We start from the raw sequence: 22626 nt of genomic DNA, 5'->3' as shown, positions 1-22626 counted from the left end.
TCTTTTAAATTTTATGTTATTTTAATTTTGTATTTTAGGGGTGAAATAGAAAGAGAGAAACCAAAAATATTGTGTTTTTAGTTTGTATAGATAAAATCCAAACATTAAAAAAATTTGAAATAGTCGAAAATATTGTGTTTTCTTGTTTTTAATGTCTTTAAAATATATTTATAATCCAAAAACATTTTAGAAAATCCGAAAAACCAAAAAGGTTGTGAAGTTTTATTATATTTATTAGAAAATACGAAAAATCTAAATGATTGTGAATTTCTCGTATGTATAGAAAAATCAGAAAAAGACAAAAAGATTGTGTTTATGTTTGTAAAGAGAAAATCCAAAAAGATTTTTACATATATTCGCTGAAAATTATGTCAATTACCTACATTTGAAGGACATATACTTGTATATGTTTGGTCCTGATATTTACTTGTAAACGTTCGGGACAACCATTTACCTGATAATGGAAAGTTTTTGGGGCGAGTGTTATGCGTTTTACTTTATTATTTCGCTGAAAACTATGTCGGTTATTTAAGTTTGTAGAACATGCTTGCATGTTTTGGTCCTATTATCTATTTGTAGATTGACAGGATAGCCATTAATCTATAGACCGAATGTAACTGGGGTGATTAAATTCATTTTGTTTTATGCTCCTCAAAAAAATTTTGAGTTTTGAAGAAAAAAGAGAAAATGATAGTACATTGATTGTTTGACCCCATATCCAGCAAGAAATAAGCTTAAAAGACTGAGTGCTTAATTGCATTGGTGCATTGATAGGTCTTAAACAAGCTGTTAGAGTAAAGTATGTGATATAAATATAAAGAAATGCCAAATTGAAATGGGTGTTAGTCTCTAACAAAAATCTCGGTGAGGATGGCAGAAATGTAATAACCTATCATACTCAAGCCATATATTTGTTTGATCACCCAAAAATAAAATAAAGCAAATAACAAGCATTCCGGTTCTGGACACTATGAGTCTTTATGCGGCTTAATCATCTGGGTATTCATACGCATGAATATTTCATTCGCTTTTAGAGCAAGCCCAAAGTCATTAAACTTGATCACTGTTGTACTTTGTACAAATTTAAACTACTGACTTGATCAAAATCTGCTGTTAGTCATACATTTGTTCCTCCCGTGTGCGCATGTCAATACCAATATGAAACGGACCCCAGGGGATACAATGTATGTAAGCCAACAGATGGACTCGTGCATACTCACTCACAGTAAAGGAAACTTGATGCATTGCTCAAAGTTTCTATAACTTCAAAATTTTGATCGACACTATAATGGTTTAAGTCAAGTTGGGGTGATATGGTAAAAATCAAACGATGCTTGAACCAAGATTAGAGGCTGATAGTTTCTGATATTCTGTGCTCTAATTGAACCATTAATCATATCACAAAAACGCTTGAAAGTTTGTTATAAGATTTAAGTGGACAACAATATGAATGACCAACTTAACACCAGTCACAATATCACTGAAACATAAAACTGTGATGGAAGGGTAATATGCTCAATACGATTCTCTACTTAAACTCACCAAAAATCCAAAAACTATGTAATACTTTTGAAAAACCATACAAAAACACAAAAACATTTTCTGTTCTATGTTTTTATTTTCGGATATTTTTCTTGTAAATACATTATTTAAAAAAAATTCAAAATACCAAAAAGATTTTGCTTTTTCGTTTACATATTATTTAATTCTTTTTAAGTTAAGTGTTTTTGGAACGTAAAACACGTTAAAGTATTTGATCATCGTGATACGGGATTTCATTGATTTTTATTTAAACAATTGGTATCAATAAACAATTAACATTTTATTTATTTAATTTATTGATTATTTTAATTAATTAATTTAAAATTACATAAAGGTAATTCGTTAGTCATGCATAATGAATTAAAGTCATTCGTAGAGAATTGTATTCTAATTCATTAACTTATTTCGCTTCCGCCACTCTGTAACAAATGACTTCTAGTTCGTTAAAAATAACTTAACAAATTAAACACGAACTACATCTAATTCGTTATTGTTTCATCTTAAACTTTAACGAATTAACTTTATTTCGTTATGCCACGTGTGCATTTCGAATCAGATGATTCGTTGCATTGGAGATTGTGTCGTGTCAGAGTATATAGGGAGTCGTGCACCCATTCGTCTCTCCTATTCACTTTCTTCTTCACACTCATACTGTTACTCTGCCGAATTTTTCTCTGAAATTCGATCGCTATTATTCTCAATAATAATCAGTTTTTCTAAATCATAAGGTAGAGATGATGATGGCGTAATGATTTTTGTCATATTTAATGAACATATTAAGGGTTAATTTGTTGATTTTGTTATCGGGTTCTTTAAGTTACCGATAAACCTTTAATTTACCCTATATGTACCACGATTTGGTACAAAAGATCAATACAACTACATTCGCGATGTGTTTCCGAGATCCTTGTGATCATTTGTTTGGTTTTACATAAATAATTATTGTTGTATTGATTTCAGTTTGCAATTTTGACTTTTTGATGTTCTCGTCAATTTTTACTTGGACTTTTATCAGTCAATGATTAAGCTTAAAGGGCCATTCGTTATTGTGTAATGATTTGGAACTAATTCGTGTCCAATTCTTTATACAGATCAAACAAATCAGAATAATCATTTATAATTTATAACGAATCAAGTCATAATTCGTTAGCCTTTATTCCTGATTCGTTAGATTTAATTCGCCTTATTTACTTGATAGCGAAGTAACTAGTTCATCATAACGAATCTCCAATTCATATAACGAATTAAAATATTTAACGAATGACATTTTTAAATTTTAAATTATTTTAAAATTAAAAGTTTATAAATTGGTTAAATTTTAATCTTTTAATTATATTGTATAATAGTAATTATTATTATTCATTGTCGCTAATTCTCGGGTTTATTTATATAGTGTAATGGTTGATAATATGGAGCAGGATCCTCCGGTAGCTGAGCCACAACAACAACAGCAACAACAACAGGCATTATCTTTACTATCGTACGAGAAAAAGCATTACATCTGTGCTTTTGTCGGTACGAATTTTGCTGATGAGGACGTATTTGGAGATGTGTTGACTTTTATAAGACTTTCGGTGATCCATTATGCTGTGACAGCTCGCCCGACTATACATTTTAGCATTATACGTCAATTCTGGATTTCAGCCCGTTATGTTGAAGTTGAAAATCACATCACTGCTACTATCAACGGAAAATCTATTAATATCACACGCGGAGTTATCAGAGGAATTCTGCAGTTTAATGATAATATCGAAAACCCGTGCGAATTTGATCGGGAGTTGATTCGAGGTTTATTTTCCTGTGTACGTTATACTGGTCATTTGGGCAAGTCCATGTACAACAAGGCGTACTTGTGCCCAACATACAAGTACTTACTTCATGTTTTAATTCATTGCCTTGGTGGAAAGAAGGGTGGCTTTGACGAATTTCGAATTATGTTACAATCAAAATTTGTCGCGTTGATACTGAATAAGCCACTTAACTTTTCTGAGATGATCCTTTATCATCTCAAGGAGAATTTTCTTTTGATGAATAGATACAAGAAATTCTTAATGTATCCTCGGTTCATTCAGCTTAATATCCAAGATCTGACACTTCAGAATGATGTGATGGTGCTGTAACATATGACATCAGATATTGTTCGCATAATGAAGATTTATAGGCAAGATCCACATCCACCAACCAAAAGATTGATTGGTCATTTGGTGAATCCGGATTATGTATGTCCTCTCAATGATCACTGGATTCACGATGACTCGGATTCTGAGCGTGAGGAAGGACCATTTGGGAATGCTGGTGATGAGGGTGATGATAATGATAATGATGGTGGTGATGGTGAAGATCCAGCTCAACAGCAACGTGTTGAGGCTGAGGCAGCTGTTGTTGAAGCTGCTGAACGTAAAACGAAAGGGAAAGAGATTGTTGGTGAAGGGTCCTCGAAGCGTCGAGTGACTGCTGGAGCTGGAATCTTGTGACACTCGTCAATTTCAGGTTAACTCCATTAATCCAAACTCCGTTAATTCAAACTTAAGATCATACGAACTGTGACGCATATCTCATTACATTTAAACTAGGGTTTAAAAGACGCATGACAATCACTACACAAGTAGTCTTTTGGAAATTCACCGAAACACACACGAGTTGACTCACCCCGTTGGTGAACAATAATAAATAATAAAAAAGTACTTGGTACAATATGTATTAGGTTGTGTTAATATATGGTTATATGTGACTAAGTGCTTTGTTTGTGCTAGAAATTGATTAACTAGAAGGTTAGGGGTTAAATGTAACATAATTAATATTATAATCAGATTATTACCCAACTCTAACTCCCTCTTTCCCCCCTACGATCGTTCTTGTCCCCCTCTCCCTCTCTTGGCAGCCGTAACCCACACACACGTACATACAAAGTGATTTCAAGCTTGTTGCGAAGGATTCAAGGTGCTAGATAGGTAATTAACATCCCCTTTAGTCGTTCTATGAGTTTAGTTATGCTATTGAAGGTGTTAATTAAAACCCTAAATCTTGAAAGTGATGATTGAAGATGAGTTAGGGTTTAATTATGTGTTTGTTGATGATTTCTAGTGAATTGATAACTAGTTGTGGTGTTATTGATTGTTAATTGCATGTTTCTTGAAATTGAACTTTGAAGTAAAACCCTAATTGTGTATGCAAAGTGAAATTGAGATGCATGGTTGGTGGATTATGGATCTAGAGGGTTGTATGTATGAGTTATAGTGCATAGGTTAATTGTATGTTGAGTTTTGATGAAAACTGATGCTTGACAGATTCTTGAATTCGTGTTTAAATGACTGTAACTCAATGTTAATATTGATTTTGGAAGTGATTATTGACTCTATGCTGTAGTAGGTCGAGTCTAGTTTCTAAAAAGTTTCAACTTGTAATTTTTGGACGTGTAAAAGTTTGTTTTTATTATTTTACGAATCTGTTGTGCAAGTCTGATTCGGGAAGCCTGCTGGTAGGCTGTTTTGCGATTAAGATATCTCATAAAAGACAAGACCAATGGGGTTGATTCCACTTCTGAAAGTTAATATTTTGAGTTAGGAATCTAACCCAATTGGTCTTGCATTAATTGGATTTTCCATGTAATGGGAATTACAAATAAAATTCTGTTGCGCATGATAATGACTGCTGTGTGTTTACTGTGATGTTATGATTATTTTGAAAAAACCGTATATGATAAAAATATAATAAAAATAATTTTAGAAACCTAACTCAAGTGTTCTTCTTTTATGATTTTTGGTGATTTATTGGACGTGTATGGATTTATTAAATAGAGTAATCTTGTCGAGTAAAAATCTGTCTGGATAAAATAGCTACTGAATTACATAAGTTAACATGAAAAGTGTATAGTTGATCGATGTTTGCTATGTGTTTGACCTAATTGCCCTTGTGGGAGTTAGTTTACCAGTAATGTACAATAGTAACACTTGACACAATATTGTTCACGCATGTAGCTTATCACCAACGTGTTTGTCGAGTCGCACTTATTTCACAAACGAAACACGAAACACATCTCATGCATAAGTTTTATGTGTCGAGCCTAGGGACTCACTCGTAGTTCAAATACTTAGAAAATCTCGTTTTGTTTTTAGAACACTAGTGAGGATTTTCTGTGACGCACACCTTTCTCGGATCCTTTTTGTTATCTTTGCAAACAGTGAATTTCATGGGCCCTCTTACTCTTTTTAAACGCTTTTATTAGGGGGAGATAACATACTCCACGTTTTATATTTTGTTATTCTTTATATATCACTTGTAAGACTAAGTGGCAAACAAACCAACCAAAGTCCTTCATAACATCGAACCGGTTAATATTTGGATAATAGCGAGTCACTGTTGAGTAGTACTACTGGGTTTGACAAACCCCACCCAACTCTAAACTATCTTGGCTAACACATTACCATGGTCGTGGTTGACATGGTGGCAAGGCAATTGATAAACAGTCAGCTTCGGTTTGGACACTTAGTAACGCATGCTTGATAGGTTAGCTACCTATTGATATATAATTTAGTTATCATTATCTGTAACGCAAACGGACACGCAAACGCTTTAATTTATTTGTATAAACTTGTGAACTCAACAACCTTTGTGTTGACACTTTTAGTATGTTATTCTCAGGTAGCCGAGGCGGGCGCGTGGCATAGGACATGCATTTTCTAAACACCATTGCTTTTAAAAACTTCTTTAATTTTTATCTTGATAACTTGGGTTTTTAAGTCGTCCTGTGTGGCGCAACTTTTTGGTTTATAATTTACGCTTCCGCATTTCATTTAAGACTTGATGTCTTGTTGGTTTTGAAAACTTTAAATATGGTGTTTGATTATAACTAATGATTCTGATCCTGTTAGTTCACACCCTCTAACGGTAAAACTCTGTTAGTGGATTTTGAGGGTGTGACAAATCTCGTTTAGAGTTCAGCCTCCAAGGTCGTCTATTATTAAACCACCGGCGGTGCCGCTTACTACTAGCAACCCGAAATTCACGTTGACGACTACTCTTACATCTGACCCGAGGCTTGGCATGATTCCACAGTCAATTCTATCTACTTTGCCAAGGCCTACGACTGCTACATCGGTGGTTTCTCCTACAACGACGATGATGCATCCACCATCTATGGATGTCTCTTTTATGAGGCTTAATCATCCTCAAGGTCCTGTTCAGCCAATCCCTCCCTCATTTCATGCAATGACTCAGGATCAACAGACGAATATGCTTTTGAGATTACTTCATCTTTATGAAAATCAAATGTCTGCTGATCGTCTTAATCAAGAATGTTTGACGGAGAATCAAAAGAAGTTGCTGAGTTATGTCTCATTTTGCCAAAAAGAGAGCAAAGCCCTTCGTGAGTTTGTTACGTCTTAGGGGGTGAAGTTAAAAGAACAGGAGGGCATAATTTTGCAACTTACATGCAAAGACGATGCGCTCAAGAAACTCAGAAATGATGATGAAGATCCTGATGAGTCAGGTGCTGGTGGTGAGACGAAACAAACTCACTATTCATGTTCTGGTGCAGGTACGAGTGCTGCTGCTGGTGATTCTGTTAAACAGTTGGTTGTTTATCATGACTCGGAGAATGTTAAACCCATTGAGTCAATAAATGCCAATACTGTTATATTTATTAATGGGTCGGGGATAGTCAGAAACATTGAGAATGCTGATGAAATTGAAGCGGGACAGTTTGTTGAAAGGTCCTTAACACGAGAGAAGATTTCTATATTGCTGGGTATAAATTGCGATGAAATAAACGTGTTAGAGGCTGAGGGTGATGTGGAGGTCGAGAATGATGAAGAGGTCTTGAATGATCCGACTATTCAGATGAGCAAGTCTTTTATTTATGAAAACGAGGAAGTTGAGATTGAGGATGTGACTGCTGAGGAATACCCTGACTTATTTTAACACTCTAATATTGATCAGGGTGCTTCGATATTTAATGAAGAAACAGTTAAAGCAGCCGAAGATCATTTGGAGAAGGTATCAAAAGGCAAGAACGTTGATACAAGATTTGATTCGATTCCTGATCCATCGGTTGCTGATATTCAAAGATGGTTTGCTTGTCGGGACAAGAAAGCTCGTAAGATTATTGATGCATAAAGATACATTTATGAAGAACGTAAGCAGGAAGCCATTGAACCAGCCAAAGCAAATCAGATGACTTCTTTCAAGGCCATGTCTAAAGTTCAAGGTGATACTGTTTCATGGCTTTTCGATTCTAAATTAAATGTTTGTATCATCAAATGGGAGAAAGGCGTTCAGTATTATGAAAAGAATACTGACGTTCTTTCATTACCAAGATGGTGTACCGTCCTTTTATTAACCGTGGGGGAATCGACAAGCAGAATGGTTTCATCAGCATTTGCTTTTCGAGGTCAATCACGGGTTTAAGTTCTTTAAGCCACAGATTCCAATTCGTAAGCGTACTGATGAGATTGATCCAAGGACGGGTTGGAGGAAGTTGGTGCTTAAATTTAAACCGCCGAAAACGATGAAGCGTGTACCAGTCAAGATGCTGAATCAACACATGTATTTATCTTTCAACCACTGGTATTATGACAATCGAACTGGAGAGGCCGTTATTGTTCTGGGTAAGGGTTTAAAGATCGAGTTGATTAAAATTATTGATCCGATGTGACTCGTGAACTTGACAGAGACCGACAATGATGTGCTGTTCAAGAATAAGATATTAATAGAGCGTCGTGAAGACTATGATCGAGCAATGCAATTTCAACGTGTTGTTCGTGTGTGTCATGAGCATGGGATTCATAGCTGCAGAGACTGGCAGTCCAAGCACTTCAAATAACTTAAAGACAAAGAGCTCAAGACGAGGGGGTGTCTATTAGTTCACAATTTTGCGTCTCGAGTATTTGTATTTATTGTTTGATTATTATAATGTAAAAGTTATTTACATTATTTTCTAGTTCGTTAAGAATTGTCTAGTTCGTTAAGGATGTTTAACGAACTAGATGTTAAGTTAAATTCCCTCCTAATTCGTTAAGGATGTTTAACGAATTAGGGGGCAGTTCGTTAATGATTATTATTCATTATTGTAATGTAACGAAGTGGAAGTCTAGTTCGTTACGAAATGTGTAACGAACTAGACCCATCTTCTATATATAGAGGTGTTCCTCCTCTGTTTAATTTAAGTATTGATTTAACGTATTGAACCTCTGCCGAATTGTTCTCTCGATCAATCCTTCATATATTTAACATATTACAACTAATACTAATACTAATAATACCTAATATATCTATACATAAAACCTAACCGATAAGAGTAATCTATGGACTAGATCCGTGTTAATCGTATTTGGATCTTAGATCTGAGATCTGAGACGTTCACAATCTATAAAAATAACAAAATTTGTAATAAACATAAGTAATATATTTGTCATGATGATAATAATCGATCATCAAAATTCCCAAACTCTCTTTAAACCGCCAATTATATATATTTATTTTTCCGCACTTATTCTTTATTATGCTATCTCGTCAGAGCTTGATCTACTGTTATCGTTCTTATCATATCATTTTCTTTTTGCTCATCTGATAAGGTGGTGATACAAATGTCGTCACTCAAGGAACTATTTAGTACACGGATAGTACGACTAACATGAAATAACAGTGGCCAGCTTTGATTAGCTGATCACGTTATTTTCCGTGTCCTATACACTTCCCTTTGTGAGTACACTAGCGCTAGTTCTATTTTTAAAAGTTAGAAAATCAAACAGTTCATATAACCATGTATGCCTATCCCTAGTAATTAAGCTAACTTCCTTACACATTCTTACATTACACATAAATTTAATCATGTACTTTACCTTTACCTAGCTTGCTTGGGTGACACATGACTTTCTTGAAATGGCATCTTCTTACTTTTCATGCTTAAGTCTCATTCTCTGTTCGAGTCTAAGAATGTAGGATGCTTATTTCTCTCGAACTTATGCCTGATACAACTTGCAAGGCCCCGGTCCCACTGCCCTACTTTGACGTTGGATTTACTCATAAACGTAGTTCTAAGTATCAGAGTTAACATAAAACATCATATTAAAAACATAATGACAATTCTTCTTTCATACCATCCTCTTCAGTTCATGCCATGTGTCTCCCTCAAGCTAGCTCCTTTTATCTATTAACTTGCGTGCATACTAAAAGTCAGTTACGCTGAATGAGTTCTAGCTTACGACTCCACTATACACATCATGACTTCTTGTTCATCTTTATCATACTCATATATAAATGACACCACTTACTCTTTTTACAACATGCACAAACTTGATATCTTACCAGCATCGTAAGTACATAAAGGCTTGCCCTTTCTTATACTTACGTCCTAACACATGAAACTACGTAGTGGCTTGCCCACCCTAGCACTTACATCACTCAACTTATTCACGGAAGCACGTAGAGGCTTGCCCTCACTAGAACTTATGTCACACAACTTATTCACGAAAGCACGTAGAGGCTTGCCCTTGCTAGTACTTAAGTTAACCCCCTTATACATGTGAACATGTAGAGGCTTAATTCTCTCTTATGTTCACACCATATGTTATCTGCGTCCTACGCGAAGTTAGAGGGATTTGCCATCCTAACTTCTAAGGTATCACTCTTAGGCCCGTAGATCATACCCGCTTTTTCGTCACATTCTAGCATGTATTTGACATACATGTCCATACATGCATCATATCATGCACGAATATATATATTTATGTATATATATATACCTATATTGTACACACTTTACTTCATACATGCTTGCTCAAATAATTAAATACAAACGTACTCGCTTCTTACAAACACTTGCACATCAATGACTATGAGCATACATACTATAAGCATACACACCGTAACATTCACACTTATTCTCACACATGTCTCAATCGTAAATATTAATTATTTATAACTCAATAATCTAACATCACGCTTTAAATAACTTAATTAAATCGACTCGACACACAGTATGTACACAGCCCCGAAAACAGAAAAGAGAAGGGGGCTAGAAACTCACCTGGATTTTGTTACGTTCGGAGCTAATCATTATCACCTTCCTTAACTGTGCACGACTGACTACGGTTTCTCTTGGATCGTTGAATAGAATAGTGTAGAGAATGTTTGGCTTAAGTGTGTGTTTTCAACGATGTAGGCTACGGTGTAAATGAAAGAAATCGGTGAAAAGGTTAGGGTTTTAGGGTATTTATACCCTTGGCCCATGGACCTTAAGCCCATCTTTCTTATCTAAGTCCATGATCTACTCCCATCTATTTTAGCCAACAATCATTTAATCTTTATTATTATTTTTTATTATTATTTATGGCAAATTTGGGATGTTACATAGTGACTAGGAATAAAACTCATTTAGTAAAGCAAAATATAACTTAACTTCGAACATTCATCTAACTGTACAATTTATTTATCTATCATTTTCAATATTAAAGTTTTACAAAAACATGTTATACTCGTATATAAATATGATGATCATTTGACCAAGATAAAATTATTAACATTTTGTTGAATATATTAATATTTTCAACAATGTATATCATTTAATGCTTATAAATGCACATGCTTGATATGTTTGTGTAAATCCTATTATGGAGAAATTAGTTAAGTTGATTCTATAGCCTATGATAATTTTTGATAAAATATTCACCTCTTATTGGAACTATAAAGAAGGAAGGCGAAACCTTATTGAGTAATAAAAAAAGTACATCAACAAAAACTAAGTATGATTTAAGGAAAACTAATCAGGCGCTTCACATGTTACTTTTAGATTTTGTATTCTTTAGTGTAGGTCCCTTTAGAAAGTTATTCATTTTTATCTAGATCTAAATCATTCTCCATGAAACCGTTAATAGGTATTGAAAATTATGCATAGAATTTCTAAAATGTCATCTCAAAAACCTTAACACACCAACAAGGTTTGATCAATAAAAGTAATCGAATATTACATCAAATTGAGCATCATTTGAAATTTGTGGTTTATTTTAATCATTTTCGTTTTAAACATGGCGCTCTAATTCGATAATACAAAAGCGTGTCAATGGTAAAAGCTTATGTTCTTATTTGTCTAATAAGTTTTGCACGGCCGAAGCACAGAATGTGAAAATTTTAGTAAGGTGATAATTACCAGAAAAAAAAAAAGAAAATGGATGACTTATTGTTAAACATGCTATAGGTTGCACGCGCGTTTTGGAAACAAGCAATATGTGACATTAAATCCTAAAAAAAAAATCCACACTCCATTTATGTTCTTTCTCATTTAGCTCCATTGCAAAAATATGCTAGAAAGAGATTCTAAAAAAGAAAGCTCGCTGTTTGCGCTCGTTTGCTTGTTTAATATTAGGTTCTACATTTCAAGTTGTATAAAAGCTTGTTTGGCAAGAAATTATTGGTGAAAAAAAATCAAATGATTAAAATTGTCATGGAATAAGCATTGTAGGGTTTAGTGATAACAAAGGAAGGCTAGCGAGCCATCTTGTGTTAGCATAGAGAAAGCTAACCAGCCATTCACGTACCATATGAAGTGTAACACGGAGAGTCGATGAGCCACGGGTGTGCTAATGGGAGCGGTGGGAATGTTTGATCACATGTAACTTAATGATGTGATATATTTTGATATACTACAGTATAACTTCTTGTTATGAGTTACTGGTTCATTAATGACTATTTAATGATTGGGTGATATTTTAGGAAGATAATAACTCACTTAGCGTAGTGGACATTTATTTACATCAAGTTTTTTGTATAGATTATGCTTTAAAGACAAGTTTGTGTTATGTAATGCATTATTAACCAAGTATTTCGTAAGGTCCCGGTGCCCTACTTGAACTTTGGATTTACTCATAAACACTGTTATAAATATTAGAGTTAATTAAAACATCCGCGCAATAAATAAAACTTCAATCATTCATTACAAACATTCAAACTTGTGCTTGAAACATAACATAAAATATTTTATTAAAACATCATGATAAATCTTCATTGGATACAGTCTCTTCAAATCATGTCATGTGTCTGCCTCTTAAGCCAATTGCGTCAATCTATTTACCTGCATTCATGCTAAAAGTCAGCTACGCTGAGTAAGTTCTAGTTAAAGCATATAACATACAATACATTTACAAACTTACTTATACATATCCGAAAATACATATTACTTACTTAACTTGCTTATCTTTCTTTCGTACATACATAAGTATATACCTTCATTAATGCTTTCATTCATTCTTTCTTTCTTTCTTTCATACTTTCAAATTTTATCTTGCTTTACAAACATACTTATACGTTTTAAAGAGCCTTTCCTCCTATAACATCACAAATTATTATTAGGGTATACCACCGTTAAGGATCCTTTCGCCCCATATCCTCACAAATATTATTAGGATCTTTCACCCTCCTTCACAATTATTATTAGGGCCCGTCACCCTTCTTCACAGATATTATTAGGGTCTGTCTTCCTTCTTCATAGATATTATTAGGGTGTGCCACCCTTTTACCGTCAATTCATACATACCTTCCAACTTCTTTTATATTTATATACTTTCATTGATACTCTAAATCTTTTCTACATTGTTCATATATGATACATACATCATTCATGGACATTCATATATCATTCATACATCATTCATGAACATTCACATAGCTTACACTTACTACTTAAGACATGTTTATTAACTAATCACATCGAGTATGCACACAACCCTAAAAACATAACAAGGAAATAGGGCTAGAAACTCACTTGAGCTCGGTTCCTTTCCGAGTTAATGGTAACTCGTCTCTTTAACTAGGCGCGACTATTTGTATAATAATTACATGTATCAATTAACTATCACTACTATTTCTAGATTAATATAACCCTCAACGAACGGGGGTTGGGGCAGCACCCCTGGAAACGGGCCTAGGGGCGGCAGCCCCTAGCAGGATCCAAGGGGCAGAGCCCCTGGTTGGGGTCGAGCTGGTTAAAAATTTTATTTCTATTAAAGGTCCTTTACTAAAATTTCATCAAAATTCTTAAATGAATATTTTATTCGCTATCCCATTCGTTATAACGAATGGTCTCTGGTTAAGCCTCATTCGTTATCCCATTCGTTATAACTAATGGTTTGATATGAGACGAATGTGTGTATAACGAACGAATAAGGCCATACGTATTTTCTATAAGACGAATGAGGGCTCGTTCTTTACAAGAGCGTGCGAGTGTATCTTATAGAGAATGACTTCATTCGTTGTCTTATCATGGCGAATGGGTAGATGGTGAGAGGTTCATTCTTTACCAGACACGCGCATGTATCTTATTCGTTATAGCAGTTCAACGAATGATCAATCATTCGCTACCCATAAGGAATGAACATCAGTTCTTATCCAATCTTTGACTCCCGTAGTCAAAGTCAAAATTGATAAGAACATAAACGGTCAACATGTACAGGGTTTTACAATTAACATCTTAATTGCGAGGAAATAACAAGATAATGGCATCAATATACTTGCATACACATCGCCTTTTAACCCTAATCAACCAAACACTTAAACATTTCTTGAAATGGTGTATTTGATCGATGTTGATAACCGGTTTTTTGGTTAATTAATTACCCTATCAAATATTAACAAATTTCAACGAGAATCATCCCATTTGATTAGTCTTTACCATTTATATATAGATCAAGGAACACTAAACGAGCCGAACAAGTTTTCGTTATAGAACGCACCTTAAACGAATCGGTTTCACGAAAACGATCTAAGCTTAATGTAGGTTTTGCTCTTCACGATGCTATAACGTCAACAAGCTCGGGTCCTTTCCTTCAGGCAAATCTAATTTGTAAGCCACTTTGCCCAAGCGATCTATGATTCTAAACGGTCCAATATACCTTGGACTTAACTTTCCTATCTTTCTGAAACGAATAATTCCTTTCCAAGGCGAGACCTTGAGCATCACATTGTCACCACGTCAAACTCAATCGGTTGTCTCCGCTTATCAGCATATGACTTCTGTCGGTCTTGAGTAGCTTTCATTCTTGCTTTGATCTGATCAAACCTTGACGAGGTTTCTGGCACAACTTCTAAACTTCCAATCTCTTTCTGGCTAATCTCTCTCTAACATACAGGCGTCAAACAACTTCTAGCATACAACATCTCAAACGGTGGCATACCAATACTCGAACGGTAGTTGTTGTTATAAGAGAATACCGCAAGATGCATATGATCATCCTAACTTCCTCCAAAGTCTAAAACACAAGCACATAGCATATCCTCAAGGGTTTGAATAGTCCTTTCAGGCTTCCCATCTGTTTGAGGATGAAACGCTGCACAGATGTTCAATCTTGTTCCCATAGCTTCTTGGAAATTTTTCCAGAATCTTGAAGTAAAGAGAAAATCTCTATCAGACACAATCGATAACGGCACTCCATGTTTAGCCACAAGCTCTTTTATGAACACATTTGCTAATGTTTCTGACGAGATAGACTCTCGTATAGGCAGAAAGTGAGCACTTTTAGTCAAACGGTCCACTATCACCCAAATGGTATCATGATTTTAAGCTGTACATGGTAGCTTAGTTATGAAATCCATGGTGATGTGTTCCCATTTCCATTCAGGTATCTCAAAAGGCTTTATCTTCCCATATGGTTTCTGGGGTTCAGCTTTGACCTGCAAACAAGTTAAGCACTTACTCATAATCTACAACATCATTATTCATAGCTAGCCACCAATAATCTCTATTGAGGTCTTGATACATCTTGGTGGATCCTGGGTGGATCGATTATCTTGACGTATGAGCTTCATCTTGGATTCGGCCTCTAAGATCCCCATGTCGCGGAATCCACATGCGGTCAAACCTTATCTTCACACCATGACTGTTTTCCTTTCAGCTCGTCTTATTGTATGAAGATTCTTTCCTTCTTCACTAGCCTTTCATTTATAAGCACCTCATAATGTAGTTTGACGATCTCTTCTAAGACATCTGAGTTAATGATCAACTTACACGACTTCACTGTTGCAATGACTTCTTCATTCTTATGGCTTAGTGGGTCTACAACTACGTTAGCCTTACTAGGATAGTATTTGATATCAAAGTCATAGTCTTTTATCAACTCCAACCATCTCCTCTGCCTGATGTTCAATTCTTTCTGCTAGAAGAAGTACTTCAAACTCTTATGATCGGTGTAAATAGTACACTAAGTACCATATATAATGTGTCCATATTTTGAGAGCATTTACTACTGTTCCTAGCTCTAAGTCATGCATCGGGTAGGCACTCTCATGAACCTTCAACTGGCTAGATGCATAAGCTATCATTTTTCCTCGCCGCATCATCACGCAACATAACCCACGATGCGATGCATCATTACAAACAATCAAATCCTCGTCACCATCGGGTAGAGCAAGGATTGGAGCGTGTGTGAGTCTTTTCTTCAATTCCTCAAAAGCCTCCTCCTGGAACTTACCCCAATTAAATACTACAGACTTCTGGGTCATTCCGGTCAACGGTGCGGCTATCTTGGAGAAGCCTTCAATGAACCTCCTATAATAGCTAACCAACCCTAATAAGCTGCGTATATCAGTCGGGTTCCGTGGAATCTTCCATTCATTATTACCTCAATATTAGTTGGGTCCACAGTAATTCCATCAGGGTTGATTACGTGACCTTGAAACTGTACCTCACGCAACCAGAACGCGCACTTTTCAAACTTAGCATACAGTTTCTCTTCCTTAAAAATTTCCAATACTTCTCTTATATTCTCAGCATGGTCAGACTCGCTCTTAGAATAAATCAATATATCGTTAATGAAAACGATGACCGACTTATCTAACATCGGCCGACATACACTATTCATCATATCCATAAATGTTGTCGGAGCATTCATTAGACCAAACGAAATCACGAGGAACTTGTAGTGTCCATATCGCGTCAAAAACGATGTCTTAGGGATGTCTACCTCTTTCACCTTCAACTGATGATAGCCTGATCTAAGGTCTATTCGTGAGAACCAACTCGAACCTTGTTGTTGATCAAACAAATCATCAATCCGTGGCAACGGATATATGTTCTTCACCGTAAGCTTGTTCAACTCACGATAGTCTATACACATTCTCATACTTCTATCCTTTTTCTTAACAAACAACACTTGTGTGGCCCACGGGGAAACACTCGGTCTTATAAAACATTTATCGAGAAGTTCTTGTAATTGGGACATTAATTCTTTCATCTCATATGGCGCCAGGAGGGAAGGTGCTTACGCGACGGGTTGTGCTCCTGGTATTAATCTATCTTGAATTCTACCTCTCGCTCCGGTGGTAACCCCGGAAGGTCCTCAGGGAACACTTCTGGATAGGTGCGCACAACATGAAATTCTTTTAATTCTTTCGTCTCGGCCATATCTTTGACAACATACGCCAGGTAGGCACCACACCTTCGCCTTAACAAACCTTAGGCTTTTATCATCGAAATGACATTCAGCCCTGATCTTTCTTTATCACCATAAAAAACCGTCACCGTACCACCATCTAAGGACTTTAACCTTATCAACCTACTCTTACACACTATCTGAGCCTCAAACTCAGATAGCGAATCCATTCCTAGGATACAGGGTAACAGGGAACTCACATCCCTCTAACTCTATCTTACAATCTTTAACCATTCTCATTATCCTAACCGAGGTCTCACTAGCAGTTTTTACTATAAAGGTTTCAGGCACACGATAATATTTCATTTTTTGCTAACTTACTAAATGGCGTAGCTACAAAACTTCTATTTTCACCTGAATCGAACAATACAGAAGCCAAAATACCGTTTACTAGAAACGTACCTGTCATAACATCTGGGATTTGCTTAGCTTGCTCCTGAGTCAGCATGTAGGCCCTGGTCCTTGGCCTAGGCTAGTCAGCATCCTTCTTCCCACTCCCTCCAACTTCAGTACATTTCCTTGCCATATGACCTTTTTTACCGCACTTGTAACACGTGCGTTGGGCATTGCATTCATGAGCGTAATGCCCCACCTTCCCACATTTGTAACAAGCATTTGACCCTAGTCTGCACTCTCCACGATGAGATTTCCCACACTTATGGCACACATCAGAACCAGTGCCCCACTTGGACTCACCACCGTGCATCTTTTCACAAGTCTTGCATGGTTTCTTTTCCCACACTTTGTGTCTCTTATCCTTGGAGTTCCACAACTGAGTACCAGGTCATTTGGCAAGAACAACCCATTTCTTCTCTTTCTTCTCTTCCACCAGTATATTGTCCACATCCAGATCGTCTTAAACCATCTCTGCGAGTTCAGCAGCATAGTCGAAGATAGCAGGTTTACCAGCCCAAACTAAGGTGCGGACATTCTGTGGTAGTCCTTTGATGTAGCCCTTGATGCTTTTCACTTTAGCGTTCACCACAGGGCACCAATTTGGAGATACAATTGAACTCAGTATTGTACCCGCGGTGTGTCATCTTAGCCACCTTCAGATTTAAAAACTTCATCTCAGCCCTCTCAACCTCAGTATCAGCACAAAATCGCTTCATCACCAACTCCTTTAGATCATCCCACCTCAAAGCCTTAATCTCTTCCCGGGTCTATCTCTGTCCCACAGTTTCCCACCAGAACATAGCCTCATCACCAAACGACTGAGTAGCATAAACCACTGCTTGGTCGGGACGACACTCACTGATTTGGATAACCTTGTCCATGGTGGTTACCCACTGGAGAGTAGCGATTGCATCGCCTAAACCAGTCAGGTTTGGCGGGTCGCAACCATTGAACGACTTGTAGTTACACCCACCTCGGCCTCTCTTCCTTTCATTGACTTTCACAAATCGAACTTCACTCGAGTCACCCTTCTCTCTCTCCTCAGCCTTCTTACCATTGAGCAAATTTTCACTACAGCAGCTACAACTTGAGCAATGGTGGCTTGAACAGCATGATTCAGTTGATACCCTTCGTTGCTTGTTCGTCGTAGAGTTTCACTCCTCTCATCTCTTGTGTTAGTAACGCGTTATACAGAAGGTCTCGGGTATTGCGTGGCCTACCACGATGTCCCGTACGACCTCCTTGTCTGATAACCTTACTTGCCCCATCTATTCTATAAGGAAACACAAACGTCATCACTCAATGAACTATTTAGTACAAGGATAGTAAGGCTAACATGTAATAACAGTGGTCAACTGTGATTAGCTGATCACGTTACTCTCCATGTAAACTTCCCTTTATGAGTACACTTGTGCTAGGTTCTACTTTTAAACAATTAATCTATCATTCAATCAATCCACAAACAATCGATAAATCCTGTCTCTAGCAATTATGTTAACTTTCTTACATTACACATGAAATTAATCATGCACCTTACCCTTACTCAGCTTGCTTGAGTGACACATGCTCTGATACCAACTTGTAAGGCTCCGATCCCGGTGCCCTACTTGAACGTTGGATTTACTCATAAACACAGTTCTAAATATCATAGATAATTAAAACTTTCACGAAATAAATAAAACTTCAATCATTCATTACAAACATTTAAACATGTTTTTAAAACATAACATAAAATAGTTTATTAAAACATCATGAAAAATCTTCACTGGATGCCAGCCCCTTCAAATCATGCCATGTGTCTGCCTCTCAAGGCAATTTCTTCAATCTATTCACCTGTGTGCATACTAAAAGGCAGCTACGCTGAGTGAGTTCTAGTTAAAGAAGGTAACATACAATACATTCACATACTTCCTTATACGTATCTAAAAATACATATCTTTCTTTCATACGTACATAATTGTATACCTTCATTAACACTTTCATTCTTTCTTTCTTTCATACTTACTTATACGTTTTAAAGAGTCTTTCGCCCTATAACCTCACATATATTATTAGGGTCTGTCACTCTTAAAGAGGCTTTCGCCCTATAACCTCACAGATATTATTATGGTCCGCCACCTTCCATCACGGATATTATTAGGGTCTGTCACCCTTCTTAACATATATTATTTTGGTCTGCCACCTCCTTCACAAATATTATTAGAATGTTACATATTTGTTCGAGAACAAAGTATGATAAAATCCTATGAGGTACCCAGTTTAAGGGCCTTGCATTAAACCTGACAGAATATATATGTTTTTGTCCTTTGACATGCTCGAAGAGTAACAGATTACTTTAACAAGCACAACCAAGTTTTTAGTGGTAAATTAGCTAAATAATACTAAACTAAACTCTTAAACAAGAAAGCGTACCTACTATTATAAATATTATAGCAACGGTAAGATTCCATATATAAATCCGTGGACAAGATGGCTCCCTACAGTAATTCCTACATAATATGTAATCTATTTGGAAAATTATTTTTTATAAGGAATAGCTTAAACATTAAAGATATACTTCTAAGAGAGCAAAAAACATGTGATTGAGAAATAACGAGTTAGAAATTGGAATCCTCTTAGTTTTATGATGCCTCACATGTGTTTGTTAATGAAGTGTTTTCAAAGGTATCTTTTTTAAAAAGCTATAAGTAATAAAAGATTAGAACCGAAAAAGTTTAATCAAAAGAACTTGGAACACTTATGCTATAGACACACACAAGCAAACCAATTTCATTATGCTAGTTTAACTACCCATTGCTTATGGCTAAGGATTTCTTAATGAGGTTCTCGCAAGTTAATGACTTACGAATTCTAATACGTAAAGATCCATACAGAGAAAATCCTAACTAGTTTTTAGATACGTTTAATTTGAACTTTCTCATAGGTAGTCCATAGGTGTTAATTGTTAAACCTTAAATTCCATGCCAATAGAAATGGTTTACGAGTATGTACTTCACCAAAAAGGTTTAGTAAAAAGGGGTTACACATGAACACACCGAATGCTCGGGTTAAATCGTAATCCAAGTATTCTCGTGTATAAATATGGAATTTATAAATACGTGTATCCATCCAAATGATGTGCTTTAGTATGGCTTCCTAGTATTACGAACGAGTTAACAAAAAACTGTAATAATTTTTCATGTTCACATAATAGTTTTAAATGAAAAGGTAGGAGTTGTCACATAGATAAATAAAAAAATTGTTTGACTTTCAAAATTTTGTATTTTATGTTTTAATTATTTAAATATCAACTTTTTACTGTACCATTATGTGATATGAGTGAATTTAATAATCAAGAGATTTCACTACAAAAATGCTTAAATATAATATTATCACATTTATTAACAAAGATATCATTTTCTATTGCGCAGCTATAAATAACTCTTACATTCATATATTTTGAACCACATCTTTCTTTTCTATACACTAATGTTATGTTATTCTTTGAAAAGAAGATTGGGTAGTTTTTAAAGGAGACAAATTTCTAAAACATGTTTGATGTTCAAAGTGTTTCATTATATATTTAATTCACATTAGTGCTTTGTTAAAGCTATAATGGTACCCTATGAACAATCATCATATTATAGAAAAGTTTCATCTTTATTACTTTTTGAGTAAATAAGGTTTTTAATCATAACTTGCCAAACTTAAAATCTCGTCAAAATCCATATAGGTGGTATTACGGGTGTTATTCTTTCTATATGATATTGAGTTAAAGTGTATATCTAAAGTTGCAAAATTTATAGATTTAAATTGCATCCTCAAAATTTTCAGTCATGGTTGTAATTATCAAAGTTCAAGTAAAAGCTACTTTACAAATATATCAATATTTTTCAAATGCGTAACTTCATTCACACCGTTTGAAAGTTATATTGCAACACATATTTGAATATTTAAGGTTTAATAATGTAAATTAATCATATAAACATTAACCATATGCATTATAATTTGTTATTCAGGTATAAATCTTCTTAGTTTGTTTTGAAAACATGGAGTTTTAAATACATTGTTGCACCGGGGGATTCTTTATTCGAAAATTAAGAAAAAATGAATATTTTTCCACTCAATTCTTTCTAGCTGTCTAGTATTCCTAAAATATTTCATATACGCATACATAAGTTGATGATTGTCATATAATCAAGTTTATAGTAAAATTAAAACTATTGTTTGTTAAAGTGCCTGCGTATTCAATACAAATACTTCATTTTTATTTATCATTGGTTAAGTTGATTAGCATCAGTATTTTTATTTTCCCAAAATGATTCTGATTTTAGCATTTAGATAATGGAGAATTTAATGCTCAATTCAAATTATAATAATAATGAAACTAGATAACATAAAACAATTTAACTTATACAGGTGTAACCACTAATATTAATTTTGAATTAAATCACTTCCAAAGTGGGGGGTTGATACACAGCTAAAACATCGTTTTTTCTTTATTAAAATGCATACCATGTGCCACTAAATTTTTCTGTATATGGTCCTAAATAATTTTTGTGTAGGGGTATGGTATTAAACCCGGTTTACAATCCTAAATTTATTATATTTGGTTTGTTTTATTATATGGGCTAATACATTTGTTATTGGGCTGAGGAGGTTTGTGGAGGTAGCCCTAATTGGGCTAGGCCCATTAGGGTATCATGATGGTGGCCATGAGACTCTATATAAGGAGGTCTTCACCTCCTTATCATGGGGTCATGCTCAGTAGGTGCCACCACCAGTTTTTGTGTCTGTGAACAAGAGATCTTGAAGATCTCTTAGCGGTCACCTCCACACCCCCAAAACGCCACTGCAGATCGCGAGCAGCCGGAGGAGAGGATCAGCAGACCAGGATGCGGTTCATTCATCTCGAAATCCGTGGAAGCTCCGTCATGAGTCAGGTCAGATTCCATTTCGTGCCACAGCGGTTCATTCGCGCGCGCCTTAGGCGATTACTCCGCGCCCAAGCATCAAGCATGCCCAAGCATCAAGCATGCTCAAGCAGCAAGCATGCTCAAGCATCAAGCATGCTCAAGCAGCAAGCATGCTCAAGCATCAAGCATGCTCAAGCAATAAGCATGCTCAAGCAGCAAGAATGCTCAAGCATCAAGCATGCTCAAGCAATAAGCATGCCCAAGCAATAAGCATGCTCAAGCAGCAAGCATGCTCAAGCATCAAGCATGCTCAAGCAATAAGCATGCCCAAGCATCAAGCATGCTCAAGCAACAAGCATGCTCAAGCATCAAGCATG

This window comes from Bidens hawaiensis, unplaced genomic scaffold (assembly GCF_021521415.1).
Source record: "Bidens hawaiensis isolate Kalapana, Puna unplaced genomic scaffold, B.hawaiensis_p1.1 tig00032086_1, whole genome shotgun sequence".
In the NCBI taxonomy this organism is placed as follows: domain Eukaryota; kingdom Viridiplantae; phylum Streptophyta; class Magnoliopsida; order Asterales; family Asteraceae; genus Bidens; species Bidens hawaiensis.
The sequence above is the reverse complement of the archived record's forward strand: the minus strand, read 5'-3'. Positions refer to the sequence as shown.